Source organism: Hibiscus syriacus, unplaced genomic scaffold, assembly GCF_006381635.1.
Source record: "Hibiscus syriacus cultivar Baekdansim isolate YM2019G1 unplaced genomic scaffold, ASM638163v2 tig00111877_pilon, whole genome shotgun sequence".
NCBI lineage: Eukaryota > Viridiplantae > Streptophyta > Magnoliopsida > Malvales > Malvaceae > Hibiscus > Hibiscus syriacus.
The window spans coordinates 3,090,748-3,098,637 of NW_024063208.1; the positions used below are offsets into that span (position 1 = coordinate 3,090,748).

The 7,890-nt window shown below is 34.4% G+C and overlaps 1 pseudogene; it reads left to right on the forward strand.

Moving 5' to 3' along the window:
- Positions 1–4,997: 4,997 nt before the first annotated feature.
- Positions 4,998–7,130, forward strand: LOC120172789 (annotated as a pseudogene).
- Positions 7,131–7,890: the final 760 nt, after the last annotated feature.

Consider the following 7,890-nt stretch of genomic DNA (forward strand, 5'->3'; position numbering starts at 1 on the left):
GGTTCTTTATTTGCTTTGCTTATGAATGCTTCACCATCTAGGCTTGTAAGAGGCATAGAAATGTCCATTTCTTATATGAAGGTTAGGTATTCGGAAGAATCCTAGACTAAAAATACTTGTAAGTATTCGGAAGAAACAATATCCTCATAAGCAATGGGTTATAGTATTTTTTAAGGGGCTTTGAACCGGCCTAGGAATATTATAACTTAATCCCTTAGATCTCGTAAGAGACTATGATAGGGTTTCAACGACTAAAAAGGGTGTCTTTATCAATAGGGTAGGCTGCCCAACATCGTTGAGTGAGAGGAGATGCCTTGGCATCCTATTCTGTTAGGTTCTTTTGAACACTTTAGGAAAGCTCTGTAGAGTAAGTAAAGACCAGGTAGCTTAAATACTTGATAAATAAGTTTAGCAACCTTAGATCAATCCCTACCATTCATTCTCTTGGAAGCTTGTCACGTGAGGATTATTTTCTTTACATTCTATTCTCTTTTTTACTGTTTTTACCATTTTTCATTGCCTTGACATTTCACCATACTCAACATTAAACATCCATCATTGCCATTGCATTTCCATTTGCTACACCATCAGACCATTACTCCATATCCACCAGCATACACATTTACATTGTCGTGACATTTGTATATATCAAGACTAACTATACTTAGATAGAATAGTGCATTGCTTGGTTAGACTTTTGTAATTTCACCCAATCCCTGTGGAGACGATACTATCTCATCATTATATTACTTGAGCGATGTGTATACTTGCCATTATTTGCGTATAATTTATAGTACTCACAACACGCGAACAATCACTCCCTGAGCATAATCGCGATGGTATACTATTAATTCCTTAATAAGTGAAATTATCCTAATTATACTAAAAATAAATTAAGGCCTTTTCTAACTTACGGTGACAAATTATGAAAATTAAAGAACTTAAGGGCTTAAATCTAAAAATGTAGGCTCTAATATTAATCATATTTGATTTTAATCGATTATTGAGTCGAATAACTGAAATAGTCCCTCGAGCTTTTAAGCGAGAGTCATTTCGAATTATCCCCTAAATTAAGAGACTAATTTGAGATCTAAGTTAAAATGGAGGTTTTATTTAACATATTTAATTATGTCAATATTAAGAGTTTAATCATAGGCGAGGGACTAAAAGGATCAAGGTCTAAGAACTAAGTTCTAAAAGAGTTAAAAGTTTGGGACCTAAATAATAATTTCTAAAGTTAGGGCTAATTAAAATCTAATTATTACCTAAATTATTACACTAAAATTTTTAGAAAATATTAATTATTAATTAATTTTAGAATCGAACAATCGATTCGAGTAATCGGGCGTACAATGCGAAAACTCGACTCGAATTGCTCCCTAATTAAACTAAAGTGTCATCCTAAATTCTAAGTTCGATTCGAGTACTAATCTAATTTAAAACTAATCTAGAATTTAAACTATGAAACAAAACAATTAAATAAAATTAATCAAAATAATTAAACAAAATATAATAAAAAACAGTAAAATATAAAAAACATAAATAGAAAAAATAAACATGCACTATGAACTGATTGCACATATGTCGAATTACCAAGCTAAAAGAGAATAAATTAAACATAAAAGGGCTAAATTAAAACAAATTAAAAGTTAAAGTCTAAATCGAAATAAAAATAAAAAAGATTAGGGATCTAACGTAAAAACACGCTTAAAATAAGGGACAAAAAATAATTATACAAAAGAATATAAAGCATGCATAAAATGGTAAAATCACAAAAACAACCCATTTAGTGACCAAAATACAAAATCACGCTAAAATTAGGGGACTAAAACAGTTAATAAACCAAAAAAATTAAAGAATGCATAAAAAATGGGAAAATGGCAGTTTTGGTCCTCTAAGGGACCAAAATGAAAAAACACGGCAAATGTTTGGGGATTTAAAACGCAATTAGACCCTTAATATTTTATAAATACAACTCAAGCCCTTTTTTCATACAGATTCTGGAAAAAATGAGAGAGAAAACCAATTATCTCTCGCCCAATCCCGACCGGCTCACTGTCGACAGTCGTAAACCCATGTCGATCGTCGTCTTGCCGTCGCATAAAATCCCAAATCGACCCAAAAGATCCCTAAATCCTAGATCTAGCCCCTAATACCTATTTTAGGGTAAAATCGACGAAACCCCCTAAAATCACCGAGAACTGGTCGAAACCGTTCAGCTTCCGACTCCGACGACCCCCTTCCGATTCAAGTAAGATTCCGACTCCCTCTTTTTTAATCTTCGTATTATTTGCTGGTTAGCTATGTTGTATTATTTCTATGCAAAAAGTAAAAAATAAAAAAATTACCCTTTATTCGAAACATGCAATGGGATTTTTAGAAAAATTAGTATTTCTTACCTTAAAAATGAAACAGGGGTCTTTATGGCCTTATTCGAAAACCAAAAAAAACAAATATTTTGCTGGGTTTCGGAAATAACAGAGCAAGAGAAAAAAAGAAAAAAAACTATTCGAAACGTAAAATAAAAAAAAACTGGAAGGATATATAACCTTTTAAGCACGTTATTGCTTCTGAATATGAAATTTACAATGTCTTTTTTTGGAGGGATTTTTGAATGGGAATGGAGCCCTTCTTACAGTGTTTTTGCCTGGGTTAAATACTCATTTACAGAAAAAAATAAAATGATGATAATTTTGTTTTCTTGCGTGTGTCCTCTGCTGCAGGTGGAAATGGTGGCGTGCACGAGTAGCCTCGACAATGACTGGGGGCAGAGTCAGGTGGATTCTGATTGGGAGGGGAAATGGTGGGATTTTATTGGGTAGAGGAACGATGAATTAGATTTCTGGGTCGGGTTTGGGTTGTCTTGGGTCGGGTTTTGGGTAGTTAGGTAATTGGGCTTCGAGTTTGTGTTTAATTTTGGTTTGGGCCTGATTTGGGGTTTGGTTAAAAATGGTGCTTACAGGTGGAAGAGGGATGTACTACATCCGCCTTTCTCCAAGCCTCCTTTCATGTATATTTTCTCTCTCCCCCTCTCCCTTTTGAAGAGCTATAATGAGATATTTATAGTGGGAATTTATAGAGTTTAGTGCCCTTAGAATTCCCTAAATACCCTTGGTTTCATATCCATTGTGTGAATAAAATGGCAACCGACAGTGGTCCCAAATTCTTAGCAGGGGCAGGAGTTCACGTGAGGTGCATTGGACAGCTGGCCATGTGACGTTATCAATTTTGTCTCGTACTGCGTCAGATTAGCTAGATAAAACTCGCCTTAGAAAGAAAATTTGTTCCTCACTGTCGTCGTCTTTTGTTCCATTGGCCCTAGAAAATTATTTTTTCAGTAAATAAATTCTTCCTCAGTCATTTCCTGCTCATCACAACCAACAAACAATCCTTCTCCTCAGCAGCATCAATTTATTTAAATAAACTTTGCCTCGGAAAAACTTATCTACCACATGCAATATGTCCTAAATGCAATTATATGCATCTAAAATGTTAGTGACTTTTAGACAGACAATAACTAAAGTAAAAAGACCAAAAATATAATTTTTTATGGAGTTATCAGTAACCAAAATATATTTTTCGATTAGGATTTTATGTTTATTTATTTATTTATTTTTTTTAAATATTTAAATTGTTATCAGCGTCTATATGATTTTATCAATGCAAAAGGAAAGTCAAATTGAGGTGACAGACTTCAATGATAATTTACATCCCTATTATATCCTCAAAATGGAAATGAATTACTTTACAAAATAAATAAAAATAAAACCCTTAAAAGTATGGTCTCCAAAATCCAAATTGGCGGCTTCTAAATTGTCCTTTAGCTCACATATTAAGTTGTTAAAGTAATATTTATAAAATAAAATAGGGTAATAAAATATTTATTTAATAAATTAATTAAATTAATTTATTTGATTTTTTGTAATTTAAATTCGTTTTTAATATATATAACAATATAGATAAATTTTAATTTTGTATAATTGTATATATATATCATATATCATATTTTATTTTTATAATAATTTTATAAATTATTATTTTTTATCGATATGTTATCATTTTAGTTTTATATCTATTCAATTTGAACTTTTTATAGAATGAATTTTTTAAATGCGTAGGAATGAAATAAAATTAAAATTATAAATATAATTGAATTAAAATTAAATTTAATCTACAATTGTACAAAATAAAAACTGGATCAATATTTTATATATATGATATTTATATCATTTGAATTAATAATGTATAATCATATCATTTATCAATGGTATATATTGATAATCTGTTTTGTATGTTTAAATTTTTTTAGTCTAAACATCTTACATAAATAACTGTTTTAACTCAAATCTTACATAAAACATCTTACTCACTGAATTTTAATATTCTCTTCAATTTTTTCAATTTACTCACTAACTTTAGTTTAACTTTTTTAGTCACTCGACCGTTTACTTAGTAATGGGTGCTTACATGACTTATATTAATAATAAAATATGTCACACGTTTACTCACTGAATTTTACTCTCTCTCCTATTTCACTCACTGTACTTTAATTTTTTCAATTGTAATTTATAGCCGTTAGAAAATTTCACGGTTGAGTGACCAAAAATGTTCAATGTCTAAAATTTAGTGAGCAAATTGAAAAAATTGAAAGTACAATGGGTGAAATAGGAGAGAGTAAAACGTTCAATGAGTAGTGTGTATTTTACCCTATAAATTTATACTTCTTTTATCAAATATTAATTAATTTAAATTTTAAAATCACCGTCGAAGTATCTTCCTAGATTCTTCAAGTCAACTCCTCAGTCTATTCTGATTTCTGACGAAAAAAAGTACACTATTAAGTCTATCCAAACTCCAAAACTATTTTATCCTCCATCCTTTTTTTCCATGCACTTGTTATTTTCCTTGGTTTTTCCCTATATATTAACTTATTAGGCACTAAATTCAAAACACAACCTCTTAAACAACCAATCTTCGTTGAAAACAATACCATTTAATTTTGAACACCAAAAATGGTGGTTGCGACGCCAGGTTACGGTGCCACCATGCCAAACCCAAAGAGCCTTGCTTGTCTGATCCTAAGAGGGCCATGGCTCATGGTTTTCGGCTCACTATTGATCATGTCAGCCGCCGGAGCAACCTACATGTTCAGCCTATACTCCGGCGACATTAAAAAGTCACTAGGCTACGATCAAACCACTCTCAATTTGCTCAGTTTCTTCAAGGACTTAGGCACGAACGTCGGCGTATTATCGGGGTTAATAGCCGAGGTCACGCCGCCTTGGTTCGTGCTATCCGTTGGTGCAGTCCTTAACTTCTTCGGGTACTTCATGATTTGGATGGCCGTGACCAAAAAAATGGCCACGCCACAAGTGTGGCACATGTGTCTGTACATATATCGGCGCCAACTCGCAGTCGTTCGCCAACACCGGCTCTCTCGTAGTGTGCGTTAAGAATTTCCCGGAGAGCCGAGGCGTCGTGCTTGGGATTCTAAAGGGTTATGTCGGCCTGAGTGGTGCGATCATAACTCAATTGTTCCATGCTTTTTACGGCGACGATACGAAGGCGTTGATCTTGTTCATTGGTTGGCTTCCGGCGGTGATATCGCTTTGTTTCGTGCGGACGACTAGATCATGAAGGTGGCTCACCAGACTAATGAGCTTAAAGTTTTCTATAAGTTTCTTTATATCTCTCTTGGACTTGCTTCGTTCTTGATGGTTATTATTATTGTGGAGAAGAAATTTGTTTTCACTCAATCTGAATATGGTGACAGTGCTGCCATGGTTCTTTTCTTGCTGTTTTTACCTCTTGGTGTTGTGATTATGGAAGAATACAAGCTTTGGGAGGCCAGAATTAAGGCCTTGAATGATTCTCCATTGAAATTGTCATCGAGAAGCCGGTTCCGGAGGTGTCCAAGGACGACACACCGCCGAAACAACGTGGGCTGCGAATGGTTCAAGCAACAGTGATTGAACCGATGATGTTTCGTGCTGGAAAACAGCGTTTCAGGCACCAAACAGAGGGGAAGACTCAGGGCCGGCCCTGAGCATAGGCCAAGGGGCCAACCGCCTAGGGCCCATTTCTAAAAATATTTTTAAGTTTAATAATTAAAAAATATTTTTAAATATATTTTTTTTTCAAACATTCGAAATATGATAATTCAGTGGACCTAAAAATTAAAACTATTTTTAAACATCATTTTTTATTAAAAAACTCGAAACATGGTAATCTAATGGGCCTCATTTTATGATTAGAAGGGAAACTAAGTGTGAACCTATTATTTCTTGTCATCACCTTTGGCTAGGGCCCTTAAAATATCAGACCGGACCTGGAACTACACAATCCTGCAGGCACTTTTCAGCCTTGACATGTTGATCCTTTTCTTGGCCACCATAGTGGCGTTGGTGGCACATTAACGGCGATCGACAACCTGGGACAGATAGGAGGCTCGTTGGGGTACCCTAAAAGAAGCATAAGCACGTTCGTTTCACTGGTGAGATATGGAATTACCTAGGCAGAGTTACTTCGGGTTTTGTCTCGGAAATCTTTCTTACCAAATACAATTTCCCTAGGCCTCGAATGCTCACCTTCATCATGCTCCTTCGTGCGTCGGACACCTTCTGATAGCGTTCAACGTCCCTGGTGGCCTACATCGCATCGGTCATCATCGGACACCTTCTTTGGACTCAAATACTCTTCGACTTTGTACAATTTCGGGTCTGTTGCGAGCCCCATTGGCTCCTACATACTCAACGTGAAAGTGGCCGGAAATTTGTACGACCGAGAAGCGAAGAAGCAAATGTCGGCTTTAGGTCTAGTGAGGAGAGCCGTCAGGATCTGGATTGCAAAGGGGTAGAGTGTTTTAAACTATCTTTCATCATAATCACAGCTGCTGCAACCTTGTTCGGCACGGTTGTGTCACTTACTTTGGCAATTAGGACTAGGAAATTTATAAGAGTGACATTTATAAGAAGTTCCGGGGATGTGAAAGCAGCGGAGAAGGAGATGGTGGTGGCCGGACTGCCGGAGGCAATCTTCTGGTCATGACGTCAATCGACCAGAGGCCAGACAGGATAGGGTTGTTTCACTATTGTAAAATTCCTAACAAGTGGGATATAAGATATAGGTAAATGACACATGGGAGACAATGTCATTGAATATTTGATACAAATAGGATCTCTTTGTATTTTTTTTAATTTATGGGGTTTATGTTAAAACAAAAAGTTTGCGGTTATTTTGAGAAAAACTACTGCAACTGGCAATTGATATTGACTATGGATTATCGCTCATGGCGTTTGAAATAAGGTACAGTTGTCTTTTCCAATTGGCCATGGAAAAATTACAAGTACATTTGGACCCACTCTCGGTAAAATATGCAATTATTGGAGATAGTATATCCCAAATTAACCGTCATCTGCGTAAAAACTCTCATGTCTTTCCAAGTTTGTCCTTTTCAATTGACTAATTACTCAAATAGGGCCTAAAGTTTTTTGAGGATTTTACATATTTTAGCTTTAAATGATAAAATAAAACGGACCAATGAAAACATATCATATGACATGTGACATATGATAGAAATATTATGAAATGTATATTTCGATTACGGTAGGAAAACTGAGCACGATATTGTATTCTATCAGTATCAACTTCTTTAATCTTTATCATCCAATTTTTATTCAATATTTTTGTTAGCACTTCCTCAACTAAAATATATTATTTATAAAAAAAATTTAAATATCACACTTTAATTTATAAATCTAATCGTTAAATCATGTTGAAACTTTGAATATAGACAACTAATATCCTTAAACATCTTTCGTTTGTTCAAATTTGTTAAACAGCAATTACTCTAGAGACAGGGTTAACTATATCTATTACGAGTGTTAAAAT